Here is an 11,946-nt window from a genome sequence, read left to right on the forward strand (position 1 = left end):
ACACCCCCAGCAGATAAAATCTTTGGCAAGGAAATGCAAATTATTGTGACTGATTCAGGATGTTCTTGTGATCTGGCTGGGACTTGGTCTGCAGCTGGCAGACACACGGGGTGGGGATTGGGGAGGGAATTCAAGGTTTCTGCCAGTTCCATGGGGAATAAGCATTTTGATAGGTAACTGTACAACAACACTGTACAGTCAGACACAAGACAGGATGGTGCCTCATACAGCTTTGCCACTGTTAAGTTCACTGTCAAGTTCAAAGCAAATTACAAGGCTTATCTGTTTGTTCAAGATGGGAACATCTGAACTTCAGTTTCATGTGGTAAAATCCTGCTGCATGGAAATGCAAGATGGGCAGTGACTGTGTACAATTCTTACTTCTTTAAACGGCTATAGCATTTAAAACTCTGCCACACAGACTGTTACCAGTTAGACACAGACACAAGGAAAGACTGAACCTCAGGAAGATGTCCCCTCCAGCTACCAGCACTAGATGTAGCAAAATTGAATTAATAATTAAGACATTTGTAGCTCTTTGGATTTTTTAAGTTTTAACAATGGGAAAATGAGCTGGCTCACATTATCTTTGTCTTACCTGTCATATGGTGGTTATTATTGCAGATATACAGAGCCTCATGATAAGAGATGCCTTTTATAAGTGCAATACATCCACTGTAATCAGGCACTACATTTATCTTACTGCATTACCAAGTCTCTGGGTTTTGTACAAGTGACACAAAACTGTTGTGAGGATATATCAGTATCCTGAATCTCAACTAAGTTTTCAATATGATGTCTCATTTCCAACTGACATTAACAGCCCACCTGACTCCCTGGCCTGGAAATCCTGAGAGAAAGACAATAAAGGCTGCTCAAAAAAAAAAACAAAAAAAACAAACAAAACAACCACAAGAAAGAACATAATTCTTTTAGAAAGATATGACAAAATATCTGTAGGATGATGCTCTGCATCCAGTTTTCCATGTCCCATTAATGGCGGCAGGATAAGGTTAAGTGATCACACTGTGCCAGGCAGCACGTGTGGGGGAGCAGACAGCAGATGTGCAGCCACTTAGCCTATGCCTTGTGCACCAGACCGTGGTATGGAAATGCACATGGATATTTAATTGCTATTCAACTACAAGTTGCTTGGATTTATGAGTCTGGGAAGTGCAGATGCTGCATTGAGGAATGAATGTTTATTAGCACAGTAGCTGTGCTGGCCTTTCCCACAGCAGCAAAGTGCCCCCGTCTAGAGAAAATGAGGATTAAAAGAGGGCAGTGCACCACTCTCATGTCCCATTTACCTTTGTGAAGTGCAGCTGGAAAAATGCCAATATATGGATACATTTCCATCATGAACTCTAAACAGATTTTACTGCTGCTTATCACAGATAATAAAAATGCAGCAGCTGTCCTCTTATCAAAACCCAATTTAGAGAAATGTATGGCTAAATAAGGGACATAAGCACCTTCAGGGGCAGCTACATGGATACATGAGAATAAACCCTTTAAGAGCTAGATTAGGAAGATGGGACCAGTGCCCTATACTCAAGCATTTTCCCAGTGCTTGTGGCAGTAACCTTCTGTTACTCTGCGTGTGTCCCCTTTCCTTCTTGGTTCCTCTTGCTCTACACTCTTCCCCACGCCAACTTCCTGCTGGGCTGCTGCAGTCCCATTCAGTCCTCTCTCTGCCCAAGGGCTGGTGCTGCTGGGTGACCTTCCTTCACTTCTGTCAGCCTCCCTGCTCAGGCATCTTCATCCTGTGCCCTTTTTGAGGGAAGCCCCACCTAGGAGGTGAAGTGGGAGGTTAAGCATCAACTAGGAGCAAGGCACCCTCCAAATGTGCAGCAAAATTCTGATGTTCATACTTCTCCCACTCGTTGCAGTCTCCATTCTCACAGTGTCCAATTCTTCTCCTTTCCTGGGCTGGTATATTTTTTACTGAATTCATTTTCTTGCAGTTTACTGAGCTGCATGAGCTCATTAATGCGTCAGACAAGCACCAGACCTGTACAAAGAAAGCAGCAGGACTGGAAGCAGAAGCATCATTTTGATACCAGCAGTCCTTTAGATTTGGCTCAGCTGCCAGGTGATATCACTCCCTAAGACTAGTTTCAGCTGTAAAATCAGGAGGTTTGGCTGCACTGCTGAGAAGCCTTCAGACACTTCTCTTGCCTTTTTCATCCTTTGCTGCACTTTTCTCTGTTCTTGAAAAATGCAGGAAAAAGCAACCATGAGGGCAGTTTTGTAATGACTTCCTTAACCACCTCCTTTCTGCTCATCCTCTGCCTCTCCTGTTTCTGCCATTTACACTTCCCAAAGTCTCCCTGCTGTAATTCTCTGTGCTCCTAAGTGACGTTGTCCTACCCTCTCACAAGCAGCCTGGATCAGGAGGTCCTTTCCACTAGAAATACCCTCCTGCCTGATCCAGGATATTTTCCCTTGCAAACTGCACAAGCAAAACAGACAAACCCAGTCCTCCTTTCTCAGGACAAGTGATAAAAAAATAAAGTATTACACAATCCCCAAGACATGCACATTACTCACCAAAACAATCCTGGGGATCCTATTTATGCCTCTTTTCTCTCCAGTGGTACCATTGCCCTGAAGGCAGCACCCAGTAGCAGGACTGTGGCTGTATAAACCCAAAGCCTGCAATGGAGGGCACTGCTTTGTGCAGTGATCAGCAGCCCTACTGTGAAGGACAGAAGTGTCTTGCTGTGTTTGTTTTGTGATGTGTTCTGCTAATTTATACTGTTGGATTAATAAAAATAACAAGATAGAAGCTTTCCAAATGGAATCCATTGCTATCTGTCCTTCATCGCTCTATTCTTGTTCCACACACATTAGGAAGCTGCACATTATCTGGTAAATCAAGACATTAGAAACAAATAAATGCCTTTATATTGTAAGAGGGAAAAAAGGCCTTTCTAGAAATACTGTAGAAACAGTCACATCCTCTATTTCTGCTTTTTATAAAAGGCAGGCTGTGTCTTATTATCATCAAGGAAGAAGTAAACAAATGTAATTTAATCAGTTCTGTCTTTCGTTGATTTGCATCAGCAAGAATAAAAGACAAAGGCAGAATGGAAAACAGCAGCTTTGTGCTAAAAGTTTCAATGCACAAAATACTTCTTTCTCCAGCTGTCAAACATTAAAAAACGCTCTGCATACCAGTAATAATAAAAGTGTCAAACAATTGACCACAATGGGAATCACAATGCTTCATTAAAAGCTCTAAAGCAGAGTAGAAAAGCTTCCAGACATTTGCTAAACAGAACTAAATGCTCAGATACTTTCAAAAAGTGTCAGAAGATGCTTTCATCTAGTCTAGTCATGCAGATAAATATCTCCTTGCTTATTCCAGCCCAGTCTCCGAGCTCCTGCTGTTTCAGCAGTAACAGCTGCATGTGCCACTTGCTGTCCTGAGGCCGAGGCAGCCCTAGCGCACCACAAGAGGTTAATGTCCTCTCCAGTGATGAGGCTCCATTGCATGTGGCATTATTGCAGGGATTTAATCAGTAATTTTGTATTTACATATGTAATTATGTATTATTTGAGAACCTAACCTATTTGTTCAGCTGACAGGCGATGTTGCGATAAGGAATTTCAGCAGACAGGATATTTATAGATCCTTTATCTCTATGTACAATCAGAGCTAAAACATCAAACAATACCCCGAATGAAGGGTTGTTCCAGTTCAACTTTTCCCCATTGTTGCTTTTCCTTTTTTTTTTTTTCCTCCCTCTGTCTGGTTAGTGCCTAAAACTTGGCAGTAAGAGAAAAAAGGGAATGTGACTCACACTGACAACTTCATTTGCTGTAAGAGACCTCAGTAATTGCTCTAACCCACTTACAGGAAAGCTACCCCTCCTCTTTCTCTCCTCCACCCTTGGACAGACAGAGGCCACACTTGTAACAGGAGCAGCGGGCTGCTCCCAGAGGTCAGGCTATCACTTATGAAGTAACCGGGCCTTCCTTTTCACTTTTCTTCTTCTGCATTTCAAGTTAACCCCTCACAAGAATTTAGAGCAGCTTCAGCTTAAGGGGCATCTTTCTGCCATGGCTTTTTCATGAACCTAATAATAAACAGGGTTTGCAAAGGGCTCACAGCTCAAACGCAGCAGGGGTGAGGTGGCTGCTCCCACAACATGCAGGGCTTGGCAGCCAGGACAGCTCCAGGACAAAGCTGCCGAGGAGAGGAGTCAAACAATTGTCGCCTTTTCCTTTCCTTGTGGGATGGGGGCAGGGAACGGTAAATAGAAACTGGAGAAGAATCAGCACAGTGCCATGCAGCACTCTACCAAAATATATTTTCATTTTTACTTACATAATCAACATGAGAGCAGCATTCGTAGTGAGGTGGTGGAACAGATGGCAAAGACTTAGTTTTCAGCAAGACGTTAATTAACAACAACTCGAGTTTCTGCTAGAGAAGGGGGTTATTCTGCTCTAGCAGGGTTGAGGTGGGTGCTTACTACATAAAGCAAAACTCAGCTTCCCCATACAAAATTGTGTGGGGTTTTTTTCCCCCCATTACATCCCTGTTACTTTTCCAGGATACTCTCTAAAACACAGCATCATCCCAAATGCAAAGCCGTATAAAAAAACTGTCGCAAGTTTGGGTCCTACCACTATCTTGGGATTCTTCTTGCAAGTACTTCTGAATGCTCTGTGGGCATATAAAAACAAAGAAGAAAGGGAAGAAGAATCATGACTAAGAGAGTTGTGTGCAACTTGCACTGCAGGTGAGGCTTCTGTTATGTGCAGCAGCTTTCACAGAGATACGATTGAAGCTAAAGCTTCTTAGGTGCTCTGCATGAAGTTCTCTCTCCTCTTTCCTCTTGTGCTCCACACACTTGGACTTCACATCTTCAGCACACTGATGCAGCTGAGTTGGAAAGAGCTATCCCAAGGGGGAATGAAGCAGAAAGTAGCTATGAAAGATATTTATTCAAACCACAGGCAGAGAATACATCACCCAGACACAATGAATAGGGAAATGGCACATGAAGCCGAAAAGTCTGGCCTCTGTTTTTCATCTGATAAGATGTCTGGACATCCAGGCACACTGAACAGCCCACAAATATCCAGCTCTTCCCTCCCTGTGCTGCCAGGTGATGGGAGATTGCTTTTTCCTGCTTTGCAGTCAGCATCAGTGGCTCTCCAGAGTCACACGCCCAAGTCCTGCAGAAGCCTGTGGGCCACATTCCTTTGGGGATTACATCCATCCCAGCAGGAGAGAGGGAAGAGATGCAGGCCAAAAGGGATGGGCAAGCAATGGGGAGGGAGGAGCTGAAGGGAGCAGGGAACCACTGAGCAATAGAGAACATCCAAATTAACCCAGGCAGGAGCTGGAGGGAAGTACTGCAGGAAAGGGAGAGGGAAGCAGTCATACACTCCATTATGTAAAACAGGGAAATGGGACATTTAGATTGATCTGCTGTGGAGCTTGGAAATGAATCCATTATTCCCAAGTCTCAGCACTTATCCCTATGCTGCCAGCAAATCTCTAACACCTGACAAGAAACATCTCTGCCCATTCTAGTAACATGCACATCTAGAAAGGATGCTTTTCCATTACTCCCACTTTCTCCATGCAGACAGTAGATGGCTGTGGGTCTGTGCTGCAAGCTGAAAATCATGCCCTACTCATTACCCAGAGGGAGTGAACAATATTTTTGCAGATGATTATTTTCTTCAATGTGTATGTTAAAAACATAGTTGGGATGGCTGAAAAACTACATTACAACAATACTGCAGTTATCAAGTCTAACTAAAAATGAGTATGTGCTTGAACTAAGAGTGTGTATTCCACCTTTCAACAGCTACTTTAATTAAAAATTTCAGGTAGACTCCTGTGCCTATTGCTCTCAACCACAAGAAAATACATCCTGGCATTGTTATACTGAGCACAACTAACCTGCAGAATTGTACAAGGTTTGGCCTCCACTTCATGTCATAAACCAGAAATGGGCCACAGAGAATATCTTGCATACATCAGATGGCAGAGATTCTTTGCAGGATGCTTTTCAGGAGAAGTGCCAGATATCACTGAAACTGTGCTTAGGAGGTGCAAAGTAAAGGAAAGAAAAGAACACCAAAATTGTATTCTACTTAGCCTGTCCTCCTTTTTTCAGGGGTTAGGAAGGAGATGTGAGAATCAGCAGAACTGCTTCTGTACTTATGTCTGCTTTTTTGGGAGGAGAGAAGGGTGATGAAAAATCCTCTGCAGATATTACCTTTAAAAAAAATATTATCAGCATAACAAGAAATTAACTCTTCAAGCAAAACCAGAAAGATAAGCAACCAACAGATGCACAGACAAGCTCTGACTTCAGTGGAGCTGCAAGGCTGAATTTGGCTCCAGTTCTGTGAAGTACTTTCAAAGCAGGAACATACTGCATACAAATGAGCATTAAATAATTTGCATCATTAAGAGAGCTCTGAGCAGCTCATCTGGACCTTGAAAAAAGCTAAAGCAAATGTAGATTGTTTGAATACCATTAGGAACAGTCATTAACGAGCACTAAAGCATCTACAGTATTGACACAGTGACCCATCCTCCTTCCCAGGTTATTTTCTTTATTGATTTGTAGAATTTCTTACACATGAGCTTTAGAATGGGACAGAGCTCAGCAATTCATGTAAGAACACCCCTTAAAGCACTATACAATTACATCTTTTGTATAGTGCATCTTTTAATTTTGGTTTTAGAGAAACATGGTCCTGTTTGGTGTAGATACCATGGACTGTTTCAACACCGTTATATATCAAAAAAACAAAGGCAAATTAGATAAATTGATTAATTCAGGGTGACACAGAAGGAGGAGCTGTGTAACAGAAGTCCAAAGGATCTGGATGCCCAGTTTCCAGGTTGAAGCATTTCACTCGATCAGCTCCAAGCAGAGCTGCTGTAGCACTGGGGTAAACTGTGGCCTCATACCATATCTCCAATGCTGGGGAACATGCAGGACAGTGCAGGGACAGTGCAAAAGAGACGAAGAGTAGAAATTGTGCAAAGAATCTCAGGTACAGTTTAGTTGAAGGTACTCAGGTGCCAGAGCTGCAGGAGTTGAGATGTGATAGAATACTGAGAGCTAAACGTGCAGCAAAGTGGAAAAGGGGAGGCAGGGGCAGGCATCAGCCTACAGGCAGTCGAAGGGGAGCTGGAAGGAATCTTTAATGAAGGCAGAAATCGTTCTGAGTGACTCAGAATATTGGTATTCACAAACAGAATTGAGAACAGGCAAAAATAAATAAAGCTGAAAGCAAAATCCAAAGGCCAAATCCCTCTCAATAGCCAGAACACTGATATAATCTGAGCAACCAAACAACAGGTCCTTGTGAAAACCTCTCTTCAGCTACTTCCTGCACACCAGCCTCTCTCCCGGGCTGGTGAGGGCTGCAGGCAGCTCCCACTGCCCAGCCCAGGAGCTTTGCAGGCTGCTCTTGTGCTGACACCATTTTTCTGCAAAATGCAGCCCCGGTGGTCCTCCCTCCACACCCCCAGCCCTTGGCTTTCCTGTGACATCTCAACTAGTGCATTGTGTAACCTCACAAACTTCCCTGAGCAGTTCTGTGTGGCTTTCATTAGCTGCCAGCTTTTGAACATGACACAGGCACACACATCAGTCCCTGACAGACCCAAAGGCACAGTAGTTTTATTTATGAGTGGATTTAATGCTAGCCAGCTTTGAGATCCTGCTGCCATCAGCCAAAAATGTATGCAGGCAGCATTTAACTAAAACCCCAAGTTTTACACATTTTAGAGTGAAGATTGAAACCCAGGTTGGTTTCAGTTTTTTTGTTTTTTTTCTATAAAAGTGTGATGACTTCTTTCCTTTTTAACTTTTCATTGAAGAATAGTAAAAGAAGTCACAGTTATATATTTTAGAGCTGGGATCAGTAAGACTGAAGAACAGGAAAGACTTCCTGACAATGAGATGTATTAGTCAATGGAGCAGTCTCCCAAAGGAGGTGATGGGAGCATAAGTGCTTTAGCAGAGCTAAAGCCAGTATTAAGTGCTCCAAGTGATGCAGCCAGCTCCAGAGGATTGCCATGAGACACGGTCCTCAACAAGGCAGGACGCCTGCCATTAGCCTGCTAATGCACATCCTGGCCTGGCCAACTGCTAGTGGGAATAGCTCACTGACTTAAAAGGTCATTAACAAGAAAATATTAGAAGACAATTTTCTAATGGCAGGGCAGCCTCTGCAACATGTCTTCCATTACAAACAGTGATTATTAGTAGGGGAAAGAAACAAACAGTTCTCATTAGTATTTGTATTAGGGCTTATTCATTAGCTCTTCCTTAAAATATCTAGAAGTAAAAACCACTAAATTGCTCAGATCCCCTTCATGTCTAAATTGCCCTGTAGAAAACAGCCCTTCCCAGTCTCTTGCTAGCATTGCCAAGGAAATAAAGTACATAACGCCAATTACAAAGGCTTAATACTGGGAACACAGATCTATAATCTCTTTACCTTAGAAAGCAAACAAAACCAAGACAAATTGAAATGCTACAATTCAGGCAAAATCCAGCCTTACAAACTTTTCCATGAGGAAGATCATAATTGGTGAAGGGGAGGAAGATTAAACTATTTTCCAAAGGTTTTAGTGTCAGTACAAAATCCAGCACTTGAAACACTTTGCTTACAATTTTCTGGTATCACTGCACTGTGCAGCAGGAACTGTGTCTCAGTGGTTTAGCTGGTAACTTTCAAACACCTTGTATTTAGACTTTAACCTTAATACTGAATGTCTGCAATTTGATACTCACTTTAGTGTCCTGATCCCTCAGGACACTAAAAATTGTACAGGCTACCAGCACTAGATCTGCAGGAAGAGGAAGGTCTGTCCATGTATGATTTGATATTTCTATCACTCTGAAGAGATGGAAGTCCTCTGGAGGGGGGACAGAGAGAGGGAGAGGATTACTGTTTGGTTTTAAAAGCAGACTCACCAAGGCCTGCCTGCACTGCTGAATTTGAATCAATGGCATCTCAACGGCAACATTTCCATTCTTCAGAAAATATGGGGTAGAAAGAGAGAATTGGCAGAGTCATCTCAGCAGCTGATCCATTCTCCCATCTCCAATGTAGGACCTCATGGTAGGGGTTCAACAGGAGCAGGGCTAAAGCAGCTGTGCCCCAGGGAGCCTTCTGACAGCCAGCACTGAGGAGGACACGGTACCCATAAAGACCAATGACCTTGGGACAGTTAGGCCTATCAGGGAAAATTCTTGATGTTCATCCACACTCACCCCATTTCTGGCCATTCCAGCTGCTGGAACACTTGTGTGGAATTAGCTGCATCAACGGAAAACAATTGGGTAAAATATCTGTTGTCAGTGGCCCAACTCATGTTACCTGTGTTTCTCTGTAACCCAACAATTAGATCCATCAGTAGCAGCTTGGCTTAATTATAACTTAGAACTTCTCCAAGCATAGACTCTGCTCAATATTTCAAATGATTATAATTAATTATGCAGAAAGCCTGAAGTGTCTTCTCATCATATTTTTTCCTCTCTCTGCATTGACACGAGAAAGTAGTTTCATAAAGGAGCTGGGCTGTCAACTGAAAAATTAAAAAACAGACATCTCTTGTAGAAAAACACACAGGGAAACACTTTTTATATCCTATATAAAGAGGAAGAAGGCTTCAAAAATTTTTAAATCTGACTAAGAGATGCAAAAGGAGTATCATTCTACCCTGCACGTGTTTAGCCCACTCCTTATAAGAACAATTTCTTTCTTGTCTCCCATTTAAAAAGCTTTTTGCACTCTCCCCAAATTATTGCTGTTATCAGAGATCTAGTATTGGGCAGCTGGCCCCCAGCCTGAACCAACTGCTTGAATCTTAACCAGTAAAAAGCAGACCCTACAATTAATGCCAGAAAAACCAGCAACTTCTTAAGACACAGGAGAGGAAGTAAGGCGTTATCATGCAAAGAAACGTTTCCCACTCGGCTTTCCAGTGCCCACCCGCAAGATGCAAACATTAATGGAAGGACACCACAGGGCTCTTTAGTGCAGGTTGTGGCCACTGCCCAATTCCCGCACTCTCCAGGCCCTCTGGCTCGCTCCGGCTGAAGGAAGGCGGGAGCCCTCTAGGGGTGGCACAGAGCCCCGAGGGGACACGGGGCACCTGCTGAGCCATTCGCCTCCTCCACGCCGAGCCCCTCCCGCCTGTCCTCGGCACCGGAGCGCTGTCCTGGCACGTGCAAGGGCTCAGCAGCTGAAGGGCTACACAGAAAATCAGGCTGGGGACAAGGAAGTCCCAGACTTTTTCCTGGAAGCGCTTACTCTACAGCCCAAAACATGATGTGGGAAGTCTTTTCTGTGGTTGGTTCAAGCCTTTCAGGGAAAACAGAACATCAAAGGGCAGACTGCAGTTCTGGAGCTAGCCTGGCTCATCACAGCATAGCTGGAATTTTCTTCTTCTAGGCTATGTAAAAAGGTCTTGGTTTTGTCTTACTATGTGCCTCAAGCATACTGTGAACTCTTGTATAAAATGAGCAGGTTTATCTTTGTCAAGGCTTGTTCAAAATAGTTCTTTCCAAGAGCTACTTCTATTTGAAGGCTAGGTAACAGCTGCAGCATTTAAACATTTAAATATTTTCTCATTCTAATGAGAACTTAAGATCCTTTCCAAACAGCTCAACATAACAACATGAGAATGTGGCAAACCCAAACTTCAAAACATTTTGACTCCAGTAAAAAAAATAAAACAAACCAAACAACACCCAAAACAAAACACAAGCATCAAAAAGCATCTAAGAAGATATTAAAAATTTGCTGTAGTGCAACCAATAACAGATTTTGTTAGAGATCCAAACCAGAAGCATGCAAGAACAGCTTAACACTTTGAAAAAAACCCACCAAGGTTATTTGTTTTGTTTGGTTTTTTTTACTGTAAGAGATATTGACCATAAAAGACCTGCACAGTTACATGAGAAAAACTGCAGCATCAATTTGGTGAAACAGGTAAATACCCATTACTGTTTCTACATGTAATTTACAGCTTTCTGCGTGGCATATTCAAGGTTATTATAGATTTAAAAAAAAAAATTACAGACAGTAAGATGAAAACCTGCAATCTACATTAGTGCTACTTTGATAGCAAACGTCATCTAGATGAAGAAAATGTTTTATCTATCCCTCACCAAATGGCAGAGATGTGAAGTCTGCATTACTAGGAGAACCCCTATTTCTTAAAGTCCTCCCAGTCTCTGAAGAGGCACTTCTGCTCACTCCGTTTCCCAGGTGGAAAGGACAGGCATTTCCAGGCTGTTGGCAGAGCCCTGGTTTTGGCTGGGATAGAGTTAATTTTTTTTCCTAGTAGCTGGGACAGTGCTGTAGTTTAGATTCAGTGTGAGAGTAATGTTGATAACACACTGATGCTGTAGTTGTTGCTAAGCAGTGCTTACTCTAAATCAAGGACATCTGAGTCTCCCAGGCTCTGCCAGTGAGGAGGTGCACAAGAAGCTGGGAGGCAGCATAGCCAGAACAGCTGACCAAACTGGCCAAAGGGCTATTCCTTTACATTCCCTTCCATAGGCTTATTGTTTCTTATTCAAACCTTTCAGCAACAGAGCCTGCAATGACTGGAATTCTGGAGCAGAAGGTTGGCTCTGAGCCCCATGTTGAACACATGGGAGGTGGGGATCTGTTGGATGAGAAGGAAAACAGTCACGAGTATGACAGCACAGCCAAGAATCAGCAATGCCTGCATTTCATCTCCTATTATTCAAAAGGAGACAGCAAAGCCAATACTGGGCAGCAGCAAGAAGAAACAACAGTGATGTCCAGTCCTGTTCTCAACTGCAGCTGGAATGGGCTCAGACCTAGAGGAATGCAGCGCCCTCTGTTGGGAAGCACCAGGGACTCCCATGAGACACTGGAGTGACTTTGTTCAGCTCTGTGTTATTGGCAAAG

The sequence above is a fragment of the Poecile atricapillus genome, chromosome 16 (genome assembly GCF_030490865.1).
Source record: "Poecile atricapillus isolate bPoeAtr1 chromosome 16, bPoeAtr1.hap1, whole genome shotgun sequence".
Lineage (NCBI taxonomy): Eukaryota > Metazoa > Chordata > Aves > Passeriformes > Paridae > Poecile > Poecile atricapillus.